We start from the raw sequence: 23,710 nt of genomic DNA, 5'->3' as shown, positions 1-23,710 counted from the left end.
ATACGAGTGCACTACAAGTCTTCATAAAGTATGAATATTATTGGAAAGTATCATAGATTTTGCAGTTAGTTATCTTTCTATGGACTCTAGATAATAGTGTATTATCTGATCGCTTTATAGTATCACATTGTTGGTAAAATAAAAAGTCTCTGAAGTTCAGGATTATAAAATCAAGGTTTAAAATATTTATTTTATATTGAATATTGTAAAATATAAGATATTTCTAGCTCTATCTATCTTCTGCCATGTGTATAGAACATGTACAAAAGTTGTATACTTCTATGATGAAACTTTCAATATACTGAATGGATATTTCACAATATACATTTCCTGATTTTAATGCAAAAGAACTAATAACAAATCATTAATGATTTTAAAATAAACGAAACACTAGATAAAAATTCTACATAAGTCTTATTATCATGGGTAGAACTATCTGTCATGTTGCATAAAAGAATTGTTGGAATATATTACCAGATGTACTATGAAAGAATGGATAGCGTTAATTTTAGTTTTTCCTTTTATATCTAAATGCATGATACTAAAAAATGTGCAGAACAATGAAGCCAAAATGTGGAGACAAACTTAGGAAAGTTAATAAGAGAGAATAAGTACACAGGATATTAAAAAGGCACACATATATATAAAGCTTATATATAAATACTGTTTATAGATAACACACTTAATAATAGAAAAAGCTGTAATATAATAAAAATGTAGGATAATAGGTATAAGAAGATGAATATAATGATAAGTGAATAAATTTGAATATCTAGACATGTACAATATGCCTTTCCAGGAATAAGCATTTTAGGAAATAAATGGAAAATTAAGTAAACAATCCATCGATAAAATTCCCCAACTCCATTACCAAAAAAGAGAAATAAATATTCTACATTATAAGTATAATTAGGACTATAATTACACAGTCAAAATAAATTAAAAATAATTAGATATGTAAAACACAACATGTTAATAAATCAGTAATTTTCAAATATATTTTTAAAAGCTGTAATATGTAGAAAATACACGGAATATTCCTGGATTTACATATATGAATGATACATTATTCTTGGATGCTATCAGTTTAGAGAAAAATTCGTTGAAGCTGTTATTTATTATTTCTGTTCTCTCATGTCCATCTCCACTTTTAGAGCCACTCTAAGTATCCATCCCTAGAATTCCACTGAAACTGCTCTAATTTTTGTCACTAAACGTTTGCAAGATCATCCAGTAGCCATCTCTTTGTTGTCATCTCCTTGTACTGCTCAGCACAATTATTAACTTTTCATGAACTTATAAGAATATTTCCCAAATATATGCTGTATGGAAATAATACTCTTGTATAGTGAAATAAAACAAAAGTTGGAAAAATAAGTTTCATTACACATTATCCCATAAGAGAAAAAAAATAATCTTAACATAAGTAATGTAGGGATGCTGGTATGGCTCAGAGGTTTGGCGTCTGCTTTTGGCCCAGGGCGTGATCCTGAAGACCCGGGATTGAGTTCCACACCAGGCTTCCTGCATGGAGCCTGCTTCTCCCTCTGCCTGTGTCTCTGCCTCTCTTTCTCTCTGTCTCTCTCATGAATAAATAAAATCTTAAAAAAATAAGCAATGTATATAATATAACTTTAGAAAAAAATATTGCAAATCCTTTGTATGTATAAACTCAGTTGAATATCTTTTTCTAAATGGTGAAAATTCTATCATGAACTGATAATGGCATTTCTGAACTGTTCTGCTATAAACTACTAAATAACTAAAATATTTGTTGATTCAATAATTTGCTTAACAAATATATACCCGATGTCTCATATGTGCTATGATGTTTAGAAAACTCTAATTATGAAAAAGAAGAAAAATGTAATAATAAAACTAAAGAAAATATAAGTTTCTCAAAATCAAGGGCTTCTGTCTCATAGACCACAGGGTCAAATCTATATTAAGAACTCACATTAGTCCTTATATTAATTCCTTTCTAGGAAATTGTTCATTCCTTTATTATGAAATGCATAATTGCAGGCATTAAATATCACATTGACAAGCTACAATTTATTAATAGTATATTTGGAATCCGTATTAATAACTTTGTTGTTACTTTTAAAGAATGATGTTCTCAGATTCATACATTGACTTTTTAAAATCTTTTAAAAACCTAAAAGGAATGCTGCTTTCTTTCAGTTTTAGTGATTATTGATTTATATAGCAGGGTACCTACATTGATGTAAACCAGCAAATAGTGTTGAACCTCCCTAATAAAAGATTGAAATTCTGAAAACAACTCTAATAAGTAAGTAAATAAATAAATAAATAAGTAAATAAATAAATATTTTTACACAATCTGCTCTTGTGAAATTTTACCTGGTTTCCATAGCTTCAAATATAGGGATTTGAAGGTAACTCTTTGAACTTTTATTTACTTAATTTTATAGAACTTGATTTCTTAACACTTGAAATTATCCCACTGCAGCCATTATAATCAGCCAGATATATAGTATTATTTTTCTTTCTAGGATACTTTCAACTGAAACTCATTTTTTATTTGTTAGTGGATATTATTGATTCACTCTTTAAAATAATTTATATCCTGAGATACAGAGTAAGAGCCTCAGGTTCTATGGTCTTTAACAATATTTTTCTTTTTTTAGTTAAAATGTCAATTTCTAAAAGTCTTCTCACTTTTTAAAATAAAGGGCAACAATTTTGTATGTACCCAAATGTATGTATGTTAAAGAATTTTTAAATCTCTTAATTCTCCTTTGTGTATCATCATGGAGAAAATTAAAGTAATTAATATCCAAGTTTTAAGTCTTTATAATACCAAACTTATGCTACATAAATAAGAAAACATAAAAGTATATCGAAATACCAAAGCATTCTTTCAAATAGCAAAAGAATGATAAGTAAAAGTCACATTTGAGATGCTAGTTCACAGACAATATTTTTTAATAGAAAGAGATCATTAAGTAGTAAATATACTAATTTCTGAATATCTATATATCTTTTAGTTTGATTTCCTCATAAGGCCTGTACACTTTTATTAAGTAATTACTATATAGATGAAATTGTGTCTTAGTTTACTTCAACTGTCTTAATGTTAGTGCACATCTAAAAATTAATAAACTTTTAATGATAATCTGATTTAAATAGTCAATATAGAAAAAATATTTCAACATGAAATGTGGATTATTTTACTTTTTGAAGAGTGATTATAGATTTTTAGATTGTTGCCTCTCACCACTCCTTTTCAACATTATACTAGAAGTACTAGCTAATGCAACAGGACAAGAAAATAAAATTAAAAAATATGATAATAGTGATGGAAGAAACAAAATTGTCTTTGTTTATGGACGACATGATTTTCTCTGTAGAATAACCAAGAGAATCAACAATTCCTACACCTGTACCCCAATGTTCATAGAAGCAATGTCCACAATAGACAAACTGTGGAAGGAGTCACGATGTCCTTCAACAGATGAATGGATAAAAAAGAGGTGGTATATATGTGCATATGCATATATGTGTATTATATATATACATATATATATATATATATATATATATATATACACAATGGAATATTATTCAGCCATCAGAAAGGATGAATACCCACATTTGCTTTGACATGGATGGAACTGGAGAATATTATGCTGAGTGAGTCAGTCAGAGAAGGACAATTATCATATGGTTTCACTCATATGTGAAATATAAGAAATAGTGAATGGGATTATGAGGGGAATTGAGTGAGAAAAATTAGAGAGGTAGACAAACCATGAGAGACTCCTAACTTGGAGAAGCAAACAAAGGGTTATGGAAGGGGAGATGGGTGGGGGGATGAAGTAGCTGGGTGACAGGCACTGAGGTGGACATTTTATGGGATGAGCACTGGGTGTTATACTATATGTTGGCAAATTGAATTTAAATTAAAAAAAAATAATTCCTGTAACTAATAAGCAATTATTACAAAGTTGAAGGATACAAAGATACAAGGTTAATACACAAAATAAGCAGAAGTCACCCTTCCTATATACTAGAATAAACAAATGGAATTTGAATTTTTTAAAAATACCATTAACATTAGCACTCAACAATTAAAATAATTAGCTATAAATCTAACAAAATATGTAAAAGATACATTATAAAAAGACTACAAAACTCTGATGAATGAAATCAAAGAGGAAAATAGATGGAGATATAGTCCATGTTCATGGATAACAAGACTTGGGCACCTGGGTAGCTCAGTAGGTTAAGCATCTCCCTTGGGTTCAGGTCATGATCCCTGGGTCCTAGAATGAAGTCCTGCATTGGGCTTCCTGCTCAGTGGGGACTCTGCTTCTCCCTCTCTTTCTGCCCTTCCCCCTGCTCATGCTCTCTCTCTCTCTCTAGTCCTCTCTCAAATAAATAAAATCTTAAAAAAAATAAAATAAATAGATAACAAGGCTTCCTACTGTCAAGATGCCGTTTCCTTCCAAATTATTACATAGATTCATCTCATCAAAATTCCAGCAAGTTATTTTGTGGATATGAACAAACTAATTATAACATTTTTGTGAAGGGGCAAAAGACTCCGAAATCAATTAAAGGCAAAGGCAAAATCAATTAAAGAACAAAGTTGGGGGACTGATATTACCCAACTTCAAGACTAAGTATAAAGCTGCAGAGATAGCATGGCATGTGTGCAGAAATAGTTGTGAAAGAATACACAATGGACCAGAATAAGAAATATGGAAAAAGACCCAAATAGTCAACTGATGTTTGATAAAGGATCAAGGCTATACAATGCAGAAAAGGCAGATATTTCAACAAATGATGCTGGACAAAGTAGATATTTACATATAAAAATTAAGTCAAAATGGAAAATAGACCTAAGTATAAAATGTAAATCTATAAAAATTCTAGAAGATAACATAGAAGAAAACTTAGATGATTCTGGGTATGGTGATATAACACCAACGAAATGATCCATGAAAGAAAGAAATGAAAAGCTGGATTTGATTAAAACAAAACAAAAACCCTTCTGCTTTGTAAAACACACCATTAACAGAATGAAAAGTCAAAGTACAAAAATGGGATGAAAATTTTTTGCAAAAGACACATCTGATAAAAGACCGTTATCCAAAATGTAAAAAAAACTCTTAAAACTCACCAAGAAGAAAATAAACAACCCATGTAAACAATGGAACAAAGACCTTAACAGACATCTCAAAAAAAAAAAAAAACATAAACAGATGGTAAATAAGCACATGAAGATCATACATCATTAGGGAAGTGTAAATTAAAATAATGACATATACTATGCACCTATTAGAATAGCCAAAATTCAGAACACTGACAACACCAAATGCTGGTGAGAATGTAGAGCACAAGAACTCTCATTCATTGCTGGTGAGAACATAGAATGTTCCAGTCACTTTGCAAGAGAGTTTAACATTTTCTTATAGAACTAAACATACTCTTTCAATTTGAGCCAGCAACCACACTCTGGTATTACCCAAGGAGTTGAAATCTTCTGTCCACACAAAAACCTGCACATGGATGTGTATGGCAGCTTAATTCATAATTGTCAAGCTGCCTGCACCATTCAGGGCACAATTTGCATCATCCTCAGATTTGGTGGAATTGTGGTCCTAAGCATGAGAAGTCCTCTTTTAGTAAGTAAAAGTGTTTTTGTTTTTTAAGTAAAAACGAACATAGAGCAGATAAAGCAAATGTCACAGATAGAGATCAACATGACCTTCAGTCATTGTCTGCCTTTTTTTGATTGTGGAGCTCATTTTGTCATAGGTAAGATCCATGTCATGGATGTTAGACTTTTTTTTTTTTTTTTGCCTAAAAACTCCAATAATTGGCTCTTAACTTTCTAAATTAAATCTCATCATTCTGCAGATCAGTGTATCTTATTTCAAAATATCAAAATAAAACCAAGACAAAACAATCCTTGTGTCAATCAAGATGCAATTTTGTTTACTTGAGTACTTGTAACTAGTGTTTTTCCAATATTTCTTATATTGAACATAGCTGATTCTTTCATATCATACCAATCTTGGAAAATAGTGAATTTATTTCTTCTTGCTCTCTTTTGCCACTTTTGTAAGGTACTTTTTCTTATGAACTCGGATATTATTTTTTAAGATTCAAACAATAGTAAGTTCACTATGGTATTCTGAATAAAAGGTCAGAAAACAATACTTATTTTTTATGTCTTGCTACAATTCAAAAAACATCATTTTGTATTACTTGATACTTTCAAGGCAACTATGCTGAAAAAATATGTACCATGTTCTTTTGTGATGGGTAGTTCTTTAACATAAGGCATGATGTCTTTTGTGGGTTTAATTATTTATCCTATTTATCCACTCAAGAGTAACTTTATTTTATTCTTAGCGTATCTAATTTTGTTTCTTCCCTTCATCTCAATTTTAGGCATTTAAATAATATCTTTCTCCTTTTCATGTTATTTTAATCAGTTGTTTATTTGTATTGTTTATTACACATCTCTGGCTGTTGTGCACATTCATAACTTTTCTGTTCTCTAATTTTACCTTCGTTTTATTAACTTTTTTAAATGATAATTAGAATATTTTTGGCTGAAAATATATGATTCAAAATTTTTTAGATTCTAAGGAAAATGTACTGTATCCCTTAAGAATTTTAGATAATTAGTGACATTCAAGCTGATTGATTCACTCGCTCAAAGATTCCATCAAGAAATCAAGTTCTTTGCATCCTCCCATTATTAGTAATCCCTTTATTGCCTACATAACTGAAAAATGACAAGGACAATTGTCATTGTAAGCAGACAATGACAGAATCAGTGACATTCTGGAAAAAAAAAATGCATGCTTTCCTATGGCTTTTCTTAGCATTTTGTTGGCCAAAATTGGTACATATCCATTTGGAAATGCTTCCTGTTAATTCCCCCTCCTCCAAAATTGGTTGTGAAGTCAATTTTTTTGAAGTACAGAGCTCTTTAAAGAAGAGAAAGATAGCTGAAGCATCTGCTATTTTCGTAAAGACTGGATGTTTTATAGGTAATCAATAATATCCAAGGTATTTTCTTTTCCTAAAGAATAATTTTGCTACTATGTTTCTCAGTCTTTTCTGTTGATTAATTGATAGGCATCATCAGTACCATCAACATTATTGATGTTTGTTATTATTAAAGAAAATTCTTGTCATTTCCTAGTAAATTTTTTAAAGTATGGATTTCAATACATAATGTTAAAATTATTTCCAAATAATCTTTAATAAAAATTATGACTACATATTATGTGATGATTCATTTTGGATATTGTGACTAGATAGATAGATATACATATATGAAAGTATATATACATATACATGATAAGCTATATGTGTATATATCTCTACCTATAAAATTATTTTTATAACTTCTTAGATATTGCATTTTTGTGTTTTGCTATGTGTTCCTTAACTGTTTAATATTTTACGAATTTATTAGGTCTCATAAATTTCTAATTTTTAAAAATTATTCTAGATTTTGTGACCGAATACAACATATAGTCTATGTTAGGAATGTCTCAGAAGTGATTGAGATAAAGGGTGCATTTCTATATCCAAAGACAATGATGTATTATGTAGATTCCATTGTAATAGTGACTGAAGCGGGAAGATTCTGTTTCAGTCCTATTTCATCCCAGTGCTATTCTATACCCTAACTTCAGATGGAATCCATCCTGTCTGCACTTCAGCATAGGTAAGTATGATTCTAAATAAAATGGCAATTGGACTATCCATAGAAAGGTACTCAGCACTCCCCTAGCTTTGTAATGTTGTGGATCCTCCGAAAACAAGTCTTTTCTTTGTCCTTGGCACACACACTCTACTGCCATCTTAAGGAACTCCACCATGCTTAATAACACATCTTCTCTAATTTTCTTTTATATTATTTTTAACTACAGTTGGGGCCACAGAAACTTCTGGATGTACTACTATAACACCCTGGAGCTTGACAGAACTTAAGTATAATTTGAGAATAAGAATTTCCTCACAACTCACCTCAAAATACACTTAACCCAATTGGTCTAGGTTGCGATACCATGATAACCAGGGAGAATTTGCTAAATTTCTGCTGATTACTTGGGACTTACCTAGAATCAGGGTGCATATTTTGTTTCCCTTAAGGTAATAGGCTGTAGGAGGGCACCTTAGGGGCCTCTGACTCTCATACTCAGGCTAAATATTAATAGGAACTAATGCCTACATGTTCATATCTTACTGTTATTATCTCTGAAAACTAATTTAGTTCTCCAAAATTTGAGAATATTATTTTGTAACCATGCTAAACACAATACTGTATTGTGTCTTTTTTGTAAGCATATTTAACCATCTCTGTTTTGGATGGTGACTTTTTAAGCTAAAATATGCCCTATATTTGTTTGCTGGTCTTTTCTGACAACACTACCCCAGGAAAAACTGAAATCTCATGTCTCACATCTATAATAACTTTGTTCAGAAGAAAGAGTGGGAGAAATAAGATAAAAAAGAGATAAAGAAAATATCATTTAATTATTTCACAATATTCTTCTTTGTGTTAATATAAAATTAAATTTCAAGGACCAATGTTTAAGGAGAAATGTTTTAAATGTAGGGCATAGGGGTGCCTGAATGGCTCAGTTGATTAAGTGTCTGACTCTTGATTTTGATCAGGTCATATTCTCAAGGTTGTGAGATCAAGCCCCACTTTAGGCTCCATAGTAGGCATGGAGTCTGCTTAAGATTTTCTCTCTCCTTCTCCCTCTGTCCTTCCTCTCAAAAAAAAATAAACAGTAAAAATACATGTTATATCCTGAATTTTTCCTGAGAAAATCCACCAGGATCAAAATGAAAGCACACCTCCCCCCCAACTGTTTAGGATGAGATAAAGACTTTGAAAGGGAAGTGAGCATGAGCGTAGGGGTCAATTATTCTTTCTGTATCATGCCCCTACAGTTGAATCCTGCACCTGGATTTTGACATGGTAGTAGAATCATGAACCACTTTTACAGGTTCTTTAATAAGAGAACTAGAAAATCAAAGAAATCTGTTTAAAAAAAAAAAAAAAAGAGAAATCTGTTTTATGGTAGTTTTGAAGGAGACCTAGATTTCTTAGGGTTTCAGAGCAGATATTGCTAGAAACTAAACACAAGCACTGATTATAAAGGACACAGTAATTACAGCACCAATAAAACATCCACACTGTGATGAAGATCAGGAATAGAATCTAACCATATGAAAACCAGGCATCAGAAAATGTTGAACTGACAGTATAGGGAGCCTCTTCCTCAATAGTTAATGTCTAGATAGAGGCTATAAAACTTTTAATGACAATATCTAGTGAATGTGCTCAGGAAATTTAAATCTAAAATTAACTGAACCGTTTGGACATGTAGACATGGCCTCCACCACCTTGCCAGAGGATAGGAGCACCACCTTAATGCCTGAAAACTGTTTAGAATCTCGACTGAACCTATGTCTTAAACCAACACATGATCATCTCAGGGCACCATGTCCTATCATGGCAAAAAAAAAAAAAAAAAAAAATCAATTAACACCAAACTTACATGGCCCAGCTTATAAAGAGTGTGCTTTAATAACCTAGTCCGTAATTTTTTAAAAAGCTGTTCTTTTTTTCCAGAGTATCTCATAGTTGCCTTTTTGCAGGATCTTAAATAAAGCAGTGACTATAATATTTATCTTGAAGAACTTTAACATTTTTTGAGACTAATTATGATATTAAATAGGAAAATGTGTCAGAATTCAGTTTCCAGGCTTAATACTTGAAACATATCATTTAATTCCAAGACTCAGCTTATCAGAGATAAACCAATAATTCTCAAATCAACTTTATTCTGAAGTCAGCTATTTCCATCCACAAACTCATCATGTCAAGGCATTTGCTTTGATCCCTGGAATGCTCATCTCCCCTACACTCACTCACAGATTGTCACTGAGCTGTCTGCTCAGAGGCCTTCTCTGGCATGCCTTTTCCAAAACAGCTATTACTTCAGCCTTTATTCCTTTGAGTCTCTTATCTAATTTTTCTTTATAGTACTTATATCCTACTACTCTTCATTTTTTATTGTTTGTTCCCTTCACTTTAATATAACCTCCATGAGAACTATTTTGTATATTTTATGTATCTCCAACTCCAACCTTCAATGGCTAATCAATAAATATTTTTATTTAGTAAATCTCTGCTTGAGCATTTTATTTGTTCCTCAAAATACCAATGTTCTAAAAAAAATCCAAGACCTTTTTTGTAAAATGAAAATTTTTTTTCAGTGGAGCAAAAAGTAGCAATTCCTTCAAGTTGACAATGCCAGAAACTAGGGAATTTATCTCAAAATTTCCAACGTTCTAAATTTATACTCATCTATCAGCTTTTAGAAATATTCTTCCTAAAAAAAAGAAAGAAAAGAAAAAACAATTTTTATTTCCTAGTATCCTTCTGTTTGCCCACACTATGGCCAAGCAAATTATTAATTTATAATCTACACAGTACCTAAAAGGAATATTGAGATGTTACTCTCCCCAACTTAAAATCCTTCAGGTAGAGTCCAAAATCATGAATATATGTGTCACATAATATAGCCATGGTTATCTTATCTAAGCTCATTTTGTGAGAATCATCTTCTTTGACTTATGTTTCACTCTTTAAGTTTCTTTTTGATCTTTGAATTAATGTTCTCATTCAGTTCTCAACCTCCGCATGTGTTATATGCCTAGAATGCTTCCTTCTATCTCCACATCTTTACTCATTTAATCTCAGTTATCTCTCTGGTTTCAGCAACCACATTTATTAAAATAAAATTTATTTTCTCTATAGTTACCTCAATTTTGGCATTACAATTTCTTAAATTTATCGTCTTTGTTTTCTAGAATAATGTACTTACAACACATTTGTATTACTTAACATAAAATATGTGGTATAAAATATCTTGGAAATTAAGTATGTGATTTCTAGATGTGGGTGATGGGCAATTGAGAAAGCATAAACTATATCTTCTATGCTGCCTGGGGAAAAAAATGGAACTTTAACTAGAAATATGAAGCTATGTGAGAAAAAGAAATGTTTACTAGCTGAATAGAGAAAACATCAACATTTTTGTATATAATATAATATGTCCTCAGGGAAAACTGTTTAATATATTTTGGAAGTAATATATGAAAGAGTAAGTCTATAAACAAAAGTCACATCTAGACATTTGCTCATGAAGATTGTAAAGAAGAGCAGATTGAGAGATACTTTAAAAATAATTAACACAAAATGGAGTGTTAAATTTTCAGTCATTAAAATTAATATAACTTAGTGATTATATGACAAGCCAAAAATGTCAACAAATATTGATCATGGTCCTTTACCTGCATAAAACATAGCTATGACATACTGGTTTATTAATAAGGGACCGAGACACAAACAAAATGACACTAAAAGGGTTAGAGGGAAAGACCTGTGACTTGTAAGGGATTAATTATTGCCATATTTCAGACAACATCACAACTTCAGTTTAACATAAAAAATGCTGATTCATGAATAACTTACAGTATTTAGAGTGATACAACAGCAGTTCTTCCAGACCATTGTAAATCTAAAGTGAAAGATTTTAAGACCTAATGAGGATAACTTGAAAAGAATATTTATGGTATGCTGTCATAATTCCATAACTCAGAAAAGAAATATGATCTTTTCAACAGTCATCTTTTTATTTTATCAAATCACATTATATTTTAATCAGTTATGATTTTAGACCTTATCCTGTTCTGACATGTATTGTGATTAGATGTATATATGATCTAAGTAAATTGTGAGCAACTTAAGAAATTGAACTGTATCCTACTACAGTTAATAGTAGTAATATCGCAGAGTACTTCTTATATGAAGGTGTTCAATATATTTTAAATATTGAAATGTGGAAAAAGGGGATCCCTGGGTGGCTCAGCGGTTTAGCGCCTGCTTTTGGCCCCAGGGCGCGATCCTGGAGACCCGGAATGGAGTCCCACATCGGGCTCCCTGCGTGGAGCCTGCTTCTCCCTCCTCCTGTGTCTCTGCCTCTCTCTCTCTCTCTCTCTCTCTCTCTCTCTCTCGCTGTCTATCATGAATAAATAAAGAAAGAAATCTTTAAAAAATAAATAAAATAAATAAATATGGAAAGAAACTGTCAAATTGAGATTCCAAGGTATAATTAAGTTCTATTAAAAAGTCTTCTTATTTTTCTTTTCTTCCTTTCTTTTTCTTTTTTTTATTTCAAAAAACCCTTGCACTGAGGATTTTCAATAGATCACACTGAGAGAGCTGTTCTGTTGTGAACAGCACCCAAAAAAATTCTGTTTAAAATAATGACATTAAGACTCTATTATCTCTTCCTTTTTGAATCTAGAGAAACTGCGGTGAACATGAAACCACAATTCCATCTTAATGGAAAGTAGGATGGGCTCTTGTGCTGAACATAAGAGTAAGAAGAGATATGACAAGTTCAATGAAATAAAAATGTATTACAGAATATGAGATGATGTTGAGTGAGTAGGGAATTTTCCAAAATAGGTAGACATCTTTACAAAAATGAAATATCTATTACTTCAACAGAAACAGATCATAACGAATGAATCTGACCCATGGAATACCAAGGAGCAGCTGATAGAAGAGAAAACTGGAGGATTTTCCATTTGACAGGGCAGAGGGTTAACTGTGAGTTGTAAACTCCTGCTGACATTTGTTATTACCGGAAACTAAAGGCTAAATACACACACACACACACACACACACACACACACAAACCTGCATATAGTTAGATACAGATGTAGGTTAGATATAGATATGGATACAGATACATAGAGAGAAAGAAAAGAAAGAAGAAAAAAGAAAGAAAGAAAGAAAGAAAGAAAGAAAGAAAGAAAGAAAGAAAGAAAGAAAGAAAGAAAGAAAGAAAGAAAGAAAGAAAGATGGAGACAAAAAGACAGAGAGACTCACAAACATACTTTCATTCCTGGAAGTCATCTGCATATTTTAAAGAATTCACTTGTCTTCTCTTTGGAATATAAATAATTATTGGCACTAAAAAGGTATGAGAGCTAAAAAAAAAAGTAAAATGAAGAAAATTAACAAACTGAAATTAACAAATTGACTTAAATAACTGCTACCATTTTTAAAAATGGCCATATGTTTGGTAAAAATGTGGCCAAAGTGTCCTGTGAAATCAAAGGACCTAATAGGTGGCTATTGCACTTTTTGAATTTAGATGTTACTCACAATATATAGTATAAGAAAAAAAAAGTCACAGCATAAGTTGCAAAGTACCGTAAAGGAAAGAAATGTATAGGAAAAGTAAGGGAATACTGAAAATAACAACAAAAAGGGAAGATAAGAAAATCAAAGAATACAGTCAAAATTATGTAGACATGCAAAGGAATCTTGAAGAATGTGGGCAAAAGTAAATGGAAAAAGATTATGAGACCACATATCATCATGGACTGGCTTTTACTTAGCTCTGGATAGTCTTGAATTAGGACTTAAATTAGTTAAGCATTTAAACCATTGTAACAAATTAGGGATTTAAATAGAATAGAAAATGAAAAAATAAAATTAAACAAACCAGGAGGAAGATGTTTGTAAAAATTACACATACACATACATACGCACAATGAACTGGGGGAAAAGAAAATCTACAGAGTTTATAAACAATCTTATAGAAGATATTTGAATAATAATTTATAAGCAACAACTAGATAAACAATTTGTCACATAATCAGGCTAGAAGAAATAAAAATCAAGAGATCAAAGTGTGTTAATATCAAGATGTGCAGAACTTACAAAGTTTTTGTTCAGTTTTTATTTAAAATATTTATAACAAGAGGGAAAAATAAGGGCATGAATTTCACAATGAACACATAATTCCTCTATACAAAATGCTAGGCACAAAGGAGAGAAATATTTATCCATTCTTAGCTAATTTATTTCAAATCAATTTATTATTTTCTTAGTATAAAATCTCATTTTTTGTTTCTTATATTTTTTGTCTTAAAATTTTTGTTTTATTATTAGCCATTCTTGATTTTTTAAAAGATTTTTATTTATTCATTCATGAGAGACACAGAGAGAGAGGCAGAGGGTGAAGTAGGCTCCCCGTGGGAGCCAAATGTGGGACTTGATCCCAGGACCCTGGATCATGCCCTGAGCCTAAGGCAGATGCTCAACCATTGAGCCACCCAGGCATCACGACAATTCTTGATTTCTTGTGTGTATGTGTGGAATTCTATTCTAGTTTCTTTCTTTGAATCCTTTTAAATGACTTTAAAAATTGTACAACTAGGTATAATCTGAGAGTATTTTGGACCAAAATTAACCTCAGGGCACACTCTTTTTATTAAGGTAAATCCAAGGTAACAAAAAATCATGGTGAAACAATTAGACTTCTTATTTATGACTACTTTTGAACATATCAAAATTAAAATTTTAAAGTGATGTTTAATTAATTGTATTTAATTTTCTTTCTGAATTACTTTCAAATTTATCACCAAATCTATGAATTAGAAGGCAATGCTGCAGAGTAGAAAGTTAATGATTGACCAGTTTAACTGACTTGGCCTTAAATTCTGGATTATTCACTCTCTTTGAAAAGTTGGAAACAACTTTTAAGCTTGATGAAGTCTCATTTTTTTTTATCTTCCTCATTGGCTATTATGATAATTAAATGACACTGCATGTAAATATTATATGATTAATATAAGATGGCCTTAACTGTTAGGTAATTGATTTATTTTTATATTAAGTTTTTAAAAAGTAGCCTTTCTTTTATACTCTTATATTTTAAAACTGTATCGTATTATGGCTCAATACTCCCACAATAAGAAGGAATGTCACAATTCTTCAGCAACCAGTAAAGTCCAGTAACCTATTTTAGAGCTTAGAGTGAGATTTTAGGTTCACTTTGGACTCAGAAGATATTCTGATATGGCCTATGATTAAATGTGCCTACTGACAAGTCCTCACCTCTGATGAAACAAGGAGAGAGCAGTAGCCCCAGGAGATCTAGAGGGTAAAAATTCTTTGTTCTTCTTGATAGCATTAGCAATCCCACAGGAAAGGTGAAGGTCTATCATCTTCTAAAAATGAGTTCACACAAAGGGCATTGGTGGGAAATGTGGTAAAGTTTATTACTGTAGAGTGACTACTCTTTAGAAAAATAGAAGACTTCTATACCTAGTGTCTTTTAGCTGAAACCTTTCAGAAATATTAAATTTAAACAAAACTGTCACTTCATTAAGATAAGGTAAACATTTGTTTAATGAAGTTCTCATTTCAAAGTATTATATTTATTTAAAATCAAATTATAAGTAAAAGGAATGGGACAATTTATAAGCTCCATTTTAATCCTCAATTCTCTGAAATAAGATTTTTAGAATAAATGAAAAAATAAATGTTCACTGATATTATATTTTCACCCAAAGAAAATCAATCTTAGATGAGTAGTCCTCAATTAATTATAGTTTTGCATACTGTAAAACAACAATATTGTAAGTTTGACACCATGACTGATAAGAAAAACATATTTGGTCATTCAGATAATATCTATTTGGTCTTCCTATGTAATTCCTGGCTCACAGCTCTAAAAACCCTTGGAATTTCCTAAGTGTGGAGAGTTATAAAAGTATCTTTTAATAGTCTTTTTAAAAAATATTTATTTATTTATTTTAGGGGGTTTAGGAGGGGCAGAGAGAGAGGGAGAGAGAGGATATCAAGCAGAATCTGCATTGAGCATGGAGCCTGAAGTGGGGATTGATCTCACAACCTTGAGATTATGACCTGAACTGAAACCAAGAGTTGGAGGCTTAACTGATTGAGCTCCCCACGTGCCCTTCTTTTATTATTCTAATGAGGTAACTCTAGAGAAGCCTAAGGATGGTGACTAGCTGGTTGCCAGTGGAGCCAATCATATGATTATGGGTTAGAATATGCAGTTCTTTTCCTCAGCCTCCAGAGAGGGGATAAGGGCTTGAGATTGAGTTCAATCATCAATGGCCAATGACTTAATCAATAATTCCTTTGTAATAAAGCCTCCACAAAACCCCAGAAAGACAAGATTCAAAGAGACTTCTATTTGGTGAGCACATGGAGATTTGTGGAAAGTGGCATGCCTGGAGAAAGTGTGGAAGCTCTGTGCCCATTCCCATGTACCTTGCATGTCTTCCATGCGGCTATTCCATTTATCATTTTATGATAAATCAATAGTCTAAAAAGTAAAATCTTTCTCTGAGTTATGTGAGCCACTATAGGAGAATAGTGGGAACCTTAAATTTATAGGCAGTAGGTTAGAAGTACAAGTGATAACCTGGACTTTCAATTGACATCCTGAATTAGAGTGGATTGTCCTAACTTTCAATTTGTAGCCAGTTGGTCAGAAGCATAGATAATATCTTGGGCTCATGACTAGCTTTAAAGTGGGATAGTGGGGAACCTTATGAGACTGAGACTTTAACCTGTGAAATCTGATTAAAACTCTGAGTGGATAGTATCAGAATTGATCTGAATTGTAGACCACCCAGCTGGTGTGCCAGCATTGCTTGTTGGTGTAGGTAAATTCCCCCTTACACATATACAATTGGAATTGGGTCCTGGAACCCAAAATAGTAAGAAATTTTCTCTTTTATTGTATTTTAAAATAAGACAATTCAATGTCTAAATATGTTTCTAATAAAAATCTATAAATAAAAGTAAATAAGACAATTCAATGTCTAAATATGTTTTTAATAAAAATCTATAAATAAAAGTAAATATTTCCTTTACAAAATATACAACTCATAAAATTATAGCAGGGGAGAAATCTATTTGGCAACTAGCTAGATAGCAATTTAATATTTATTTTATCCCTCTTGGGCAGAATTATAATCTACATAGTTTATTCACTTTATACTCTTCAAGCCTCCCTCAGTTGTTGACATTCTAGTTAAATCATTTGTTCTTTGATGTTATTTTCATTAACTTTATACAAAACAGCTAAATGCCCAATGTACATGGAAAATTACTGGCAGTCATCCATGGTTTTGGAAGATTAATTCTAATCATACTTCATTGTCATGCACTGCACAATGAGGAAGTAAAGTGAGCTTCCTGATTCCTAGACACTATCATGTATACATTCTCTAATGTATTTATATATTTTCCAGGCAATTCTATAAACTTTTCATCACCTTATAGAATCTTGAATCTACAATTTATATATTTCTTGCCCTATTCTTGAAACAAAATACTATTTTTGAAAGAAGATGCTATTTTATTTTAGATTTTGAAATTATATGCTCACTGTATAATTTAATGTTAAAAATAAAAAGTCTAGCTTTATTTTGTGGTTTTGGTACCCTTATAATAAATTAGTATGCAAAATAGAGTCTATGTCATTATCAGTTTCCTTAACCAGTAAAGTAACAACTGGAGCAATGAAAATAATGGTCAAATAATATATATATTTTTTTAATTTTAAAAAGTATTGGGACACCTGGATCAATCAGCAGTGGAGGATCTGCCTTTGGCTCAGGGCATGATCCCAGAGTACTGAGATCAAGTCTCACATTGGGCTCCCTTCATGGAGCCTGCTTATCCCTCTGCCTGTGTCTCTGCCCCCACCCCTGTGTCTCTCATGAATAAATAAATAAAATCTTTTTAAAAATTTTTTAAAAATACTATTCTCTTTGTAATCATGGTAAAATACATAATAAAATAGGTCATTTTAACCATTTTAAGTGTTCAATTCAATGCCATAAAGTGCATACATATTGTTGTGCCAACATCACCACTATCCATCTCCAGAATTTATTTCATCTTGCACAAATGAAGCTCCGTACCCATTAAACAATAATTCATTATCCTCCTCTCACAGTCCTGGGAAACCACCAATCTGCCCTCTGTCTCCTTAAATTTAACTAGTCAAGGAACCTCATATAAGTGGAATCATATACTATTTGTCCTTTTGTGACTAGCTTATGTCCCTTACCTTAATGTTCTCATGGTTCATCCATGTTGTAGCATGTGTCAGAATTTCCTTTCTTTTTTAAACTAATATTTTTAAAGTAATATCCCATTGTATGTATATAACATTTTGTTTATCCATTTATCCATCAATGAACACTTCATTGGTTCCAGCTTTGAGCTATTTTGAACAACGCTGCTATGAATATGAATGTGCAAAAACCTGTTTAAGCCTCAGCTTTCGGTTCTTTTGGGAGTACCCACAAGTGGAATTGCTGAATCATATGTTAACTCTATTTTTATTTTTTTAAGAACTGCCTCAATGTTCTCCATAGCAACTACACCAGAAAATATTTTTAAGTTAGGTTCACAGAATAAAATGGGTTCTGGAAAGTAAAAGGTGGTTTCAAAATCATTTGTAAAAGATATCATAATGCCATGTGAAAGAAGGATGGCAAAACAAATAGAACCCAATAGAGAAATAAATAAAAGGACAAGATACATACTAAATATAAAAGAAATGGAGGCAGTAGAAGATAACAGATGTAAAGCTGATAAAAATAAAACACAACTGCATGTTCAATTATACATATTACTATTGACATGGTATGTACTCCACAAGGTGAAGTTGCTTGGAAACATTGTGTGATTTTTATGTAATACAAAGTTATTTCTAACATTTTGAAAATTTATTAATAAAAATACTTTGCAAAAATTTCACTCACATTTGGAGATTTTTAAAAATTTTCTCTGCATTCTGTATTATCATCTTCTCCAAATGGAACATATGTTTTTCTTTTATATTCTTGACAAATGCCATACACATTGCAACCATTTCTGCCAATACTGCTAAAACATTGTACAACATTTTATTTATTTATTTATTTATTTATTTATTTATTTATTTATTTAGATGACAGATTTTTTTCCTTTTTTTTTATTAGTGTTGAATTTACCAACATACAGAATAACCCCCAGTGCCCGTCACCCAATCACTCCCACCCCCCGCCCTCCTCCCCTTCTACCACCCCTAGTTCGTTTCCCAGAGTTAGCAGTCTTTACGTTATGTCTCCCTTTCTGATATTTCCCACACATTTCTTCTCCCTTCCCTTATATTCCCTTTCACTATTATTTATATTCCCCACATGAATGAGAACATATAATGTTTGTCCTTCTCCGACTGACTTACTTCACTCAGCATAATACCCTCCAGTTCCATCCACGTTGAAGCAAATGGTGGGTATTTGTCATTTCTAATAGCTGAGTAATATGTACACACATTTTATATAATTATCACAACGACTATTGAGTTATGTACTATTATCATTTCCATATTTCAACTATTACAATTGAATGTTAGAGAGCGTTGACAACCTATTCAGGGCTATGTAACTAGTATATAAATGAGTGTTAAGATTCAAACTCTTTCTTACTCAAACTCCATTTTTCCCTTCTATCTCTGCTTAAGAATACATTTAGCCAGTGTGGAAATATTAAAAAAAATAAATATGTTGAGTGAAAAATGAAAACAACTGATCATATAAATGTCAAACTATGAATTCACACCTTCAATTACATACTGAAGTCATTGTATGAATCTGTTAAATTTAATTATATATAAGAATGCTAAATTTCAACATCCTAAAAGATTTGCATAGTATGAGAAGTCACACCACTTTTCTTTACATAGAGAACACCAATAAAGCATTCTTTCCAAAGAATCACAGTAGCATGTAAGTAGGTGTAATACCACTTTTTGGTGTTGGAAAAAAAAAGAATGGCATCCTGAAAATTGAAGTATTGCTAAGGTTACCAATAAGAGCAAAATATACTCAATTACCCGGACTAAAAGGGAAAAATTTTATAATCCTTTTTATTAAATACAGGTCAACATGATTTCTAACTAAACAATTATGTATTAAGCTATTAGTTTGTACAGCATCTACTCTTATTCCATGTATATATGCAGGAAAGCAGGTATAATCCTCGTGTATCTGCTGCCCCTTCACTTACTTGTAGCATCACTTCCACAGAATAAGTTAAGGAATATTAAAGCTTGAGATTGTGGGTTCTAAAATCAGAAAACTTTAGGCTTTCAATCAATAATCAATCAATTAGGGGCTAAAAAAGTCTATGTTTCCCCCTACACTCTGATGCCTTCATAATAATGACAATTTGAATAACAACATAAAAGTATAGGTTATTTGATGGTTCGTCAGGTTTTATACACATAGTTATAATTATTTTATTAAAGTTTGACTATAAATCATATATTTATGAGTTCACTATTTGTACTTATTGAAGCATTGTTATGAAAAAATAGACAGGTGTGTCTCTTTTAAGAAAGACAATGAATTTCTTTATAGTACACAAGGTGTTTTACACTTTTTTTGCATCACTCACCTCAAAATTTTGTGCTTAGTACAAAATTTGCTTAATGAAATGTTTACTAGGTAATGAAAAAATAGAAAAGAGATTTGTATATTTCTTTGAGGTTATTAATGCTTGCATAGCACACAGAACAATCACTGTTGAGCCTCTTAAGCATATTAATTTTTCTTTATCATGACATTCATTATTGATTAATTAAGGAAGTGTGCATAGGGTTCTATTGGGGAACATAGGCAGGTGGTTGGTTTTCTAGTCTTACAGGACCAATTCACTCTAAATTCTTACCTATACCTTAAGCCTCCTGTCTTCTTCTTAATTTCCTGCCAGTGGTTTTTTGGCATCTCCATTTCATTTGCTGTATCCATAAATGTGTTCATACTTTAAGGAGCAGTCCCACCAGCAAAAGAAGACCATCCTCACATGTTTTTGAAAAGCCATTAATTCCTGATTAATGACAGAGTAATCCTATGGTCAATAATACCTAGAAATATATAAACTCTAAGACATTCTTTAAAAAGATAACTTGGTGATAAAATATAATCAACAAATTTGTGAATCAATAAAAAAATAAATAGAAAACAGGTGGCAAATGCTTAACCCACTTAAATTTATAATTATAGGGATGCCTGGGTGGCTCAGTGATTGAGTGTCTGCCTTCAGCTCAGGACGTGATCCCGGAATCCAGGATTGAGTCCCACATCAGGCTCCCTGCAAGGAGCCTGCTTCTCCCTCTGCCTATGTCTCTGTCCCTCTCTCTGTGTCTCTCAGGAATAAATAAATACTTTTAAAAATTTATAATTATAATTTATCAACTATTAAAATAATGGCTACCAAGGAGAATAAAGATACTGTACACTTTTAAACACTGATATTGTGATAATATTGTATAATTTTATAACCAACAGCTCAAAAGGAAAGGGGGTAGGAAGATGCAAGAATATATCATCTCTTATGTTTAAATGTGGCTTTCTCTACACTTCACACCAGAAAAATAATATTAAAAAAACTTAAGAGTTTTTGGTGCTTTAACACTTATTACATGGTATAAAATCATATTTTAGGAAATAATTCCAATAAAGAAGAATTTTTACAAATTCCACAAATTCTTTTAATCCCCACAAAGGTATTGTTATAAGTGATGGTAGTTACCATTAAATTCATTATTTCTTGATGTGATTCAAAGGATTTGATTCTTTTCTTGTTTGGGGAAGGGCTATTGGAGGACACTCAGTCCAATCTGTCCTGTCAACACTACCAGCCTGGATGCATTCATTTGCTCTCAAGAATAAAGTCTGATACTGGTGGGAACAGCAGCAGCAGGAGGAAGGAGGTGCAGTCACTTCTTGCTGTCTCATGATCAAAATGCCAGACTTGGTAGTGATCTACAAACAACATATAGGGAAGATTGGGATAGCCACATTGGGTTGCTTTCCTTTTGGAGGAATACTCCAAAGTCAATTCTAAAAAGCAATTTTTTTTGTTTTGTTTTTCTTAGCTTTATAAAAATGTTATTGATATAACAAACATGATTTCACACATGTATATTTTGAAAACTGATTACTACAATGAAGTTAACACTTCCACCTCCTCCTAAAATTTCCTTTTTTTGCATATATGATGATAACATGTAAGATCTACTCTCTTAATAACTTTCAGGGATATTATATAGTATTGTTAATTATTGCCACCAAGCTATACATTAGATCCCCAAACGTACTCATTTATAGCTAGAGGTTTGTAACCCCTGGTCAACAAGGATTGTTAAACCTGTCTCTCTCCCATACTTCCCTAGATCTAAGGTGGTCTCCTCCCCTGGGTGTCTGGTTATTGTTCTCCCTTTATATTCAAAAAGTATGGGTATACGTTTCCAGTGGTTATAATTTCAACTTAAAAAGAAAAAGAAAACATTCTCTGCTCATATTCAGACCCTGTCTAAAGTGCCAAGTGCAAAAAAGACAAAAGTATTTTCATAATCAGAATTAAATGTGAATCTCCTCAGTTCTACAAGACCCAGTGAGTGTACCAAAAAGACAGTGTTAATAAATAAATAAACAAACAAATAAATAAATAAATAGCCAACCCACCAACCTTCAAGATTTAGCTGAGTCATTTAAGTAACACAGGTTTCACAATACATGTGACAAGGAAGTAAGCTAGGAGCGTCACTGGGAAGATTTTAAAGGATTTAAGGGTTGGGAAATATAAAAGTCCACAACTCAACAGGTCATATTTTTCCCATGAAGGTTTACTTCCTCCTAAGCCAATGGACCCATGCACAGACTTTAACTCACTAATACTAAAGGAAAATAAAACACTGATATCATTAAATTTGAGTTTGTTTTCTTAAAGGTATCTTAGGGTGGGTCCTTTTAACCATGGAGCCAAATTAGATCCAACTGTGGTCCCATTACTAAGTGTCAAGGCATCACCACAGCATTGCCTTTTCTGCTGTGTCAAGAAGTGTTAGCAAGGTTGCTGTTATTGCTGGCCTGATACAAAAACTTTTTGTTTAGATCTTGAGTAACTGAAACAGGCAATAAATGGAATGAGAGGAGACATTAGTCTTCTGAATTTTGTTGTGGTGGATTGTTAACTTCTGTGATTAATATATCTTGTTTCCTTTCACAAGGGTTCTAAATTTGAAACCAGCATGTATCAGTTTATTTCTTATCCTCATTAGATTGTTTGTAGGCATTAGATTCACAGCTTTATGTGTTAATCTCCTATCCCATCCCTATGATTAGGCCATAGCTTTATCACATAAGCTAGATGCTAGTGCAATTGTCAGAAGCAGCTCCAGTTCTCAAACACTGAACAAAAATCCTCAGGGCAGAACCTGGTGCTGGTTGCTCTGCTATTGCCGATGACTCATGGTTTCAATTTCCTTTTGATATCTGTGACTTCTTTACTTTTCTGCAAAATCACCACTGAATTTTAAAGGATATTTTAAAATACTATATCATACATTTTATCTGTGATGATCAGAGTGGTCATTTTGTGAACCTAATCTGCTGAAATAACAAAAATGGAAAAAAGAAACTCATTTTTATCTTCTAAATCACAGAAATACCCTTAATCACCTTTATTATTATTTTTTTGCATGAAATTGTAATCAGTACCACTCAGTTGCTCTATTTCATTAGATGCTTCTAGTTTAATATGTGTTATTTTTCTCTGTGGCATCTGGACTAGTATGATGGATGAGACATAGTAAATCTTACACAAATGCCTCAAGTATTTGGCACATGATGACTGCCTATTACATAAATAGAGTTATTTATTTTAACTTAACTTTTAACTAAGATATTTTAGGTGGATACTACAATTTAAACATATATAAAGTAACACCAGAAT

This window comes from Canis lupus, chromosome 22 (genome assembly GCF_011100685.1).
Source record: "Canis lupus familiaris isolate Mischka breed German Shepherd chromosome 22, alternate assembly UU_Cfam_GSD_1.0, whole genome shotgun sequence".
NCBI lineage: Eukaryota > Metazoa > Chordata > Mammalia > Carnivora > Canidae > Canis > Canis lupus.
Note: the sequence above shows the minus strand (reverse complement) of the source record.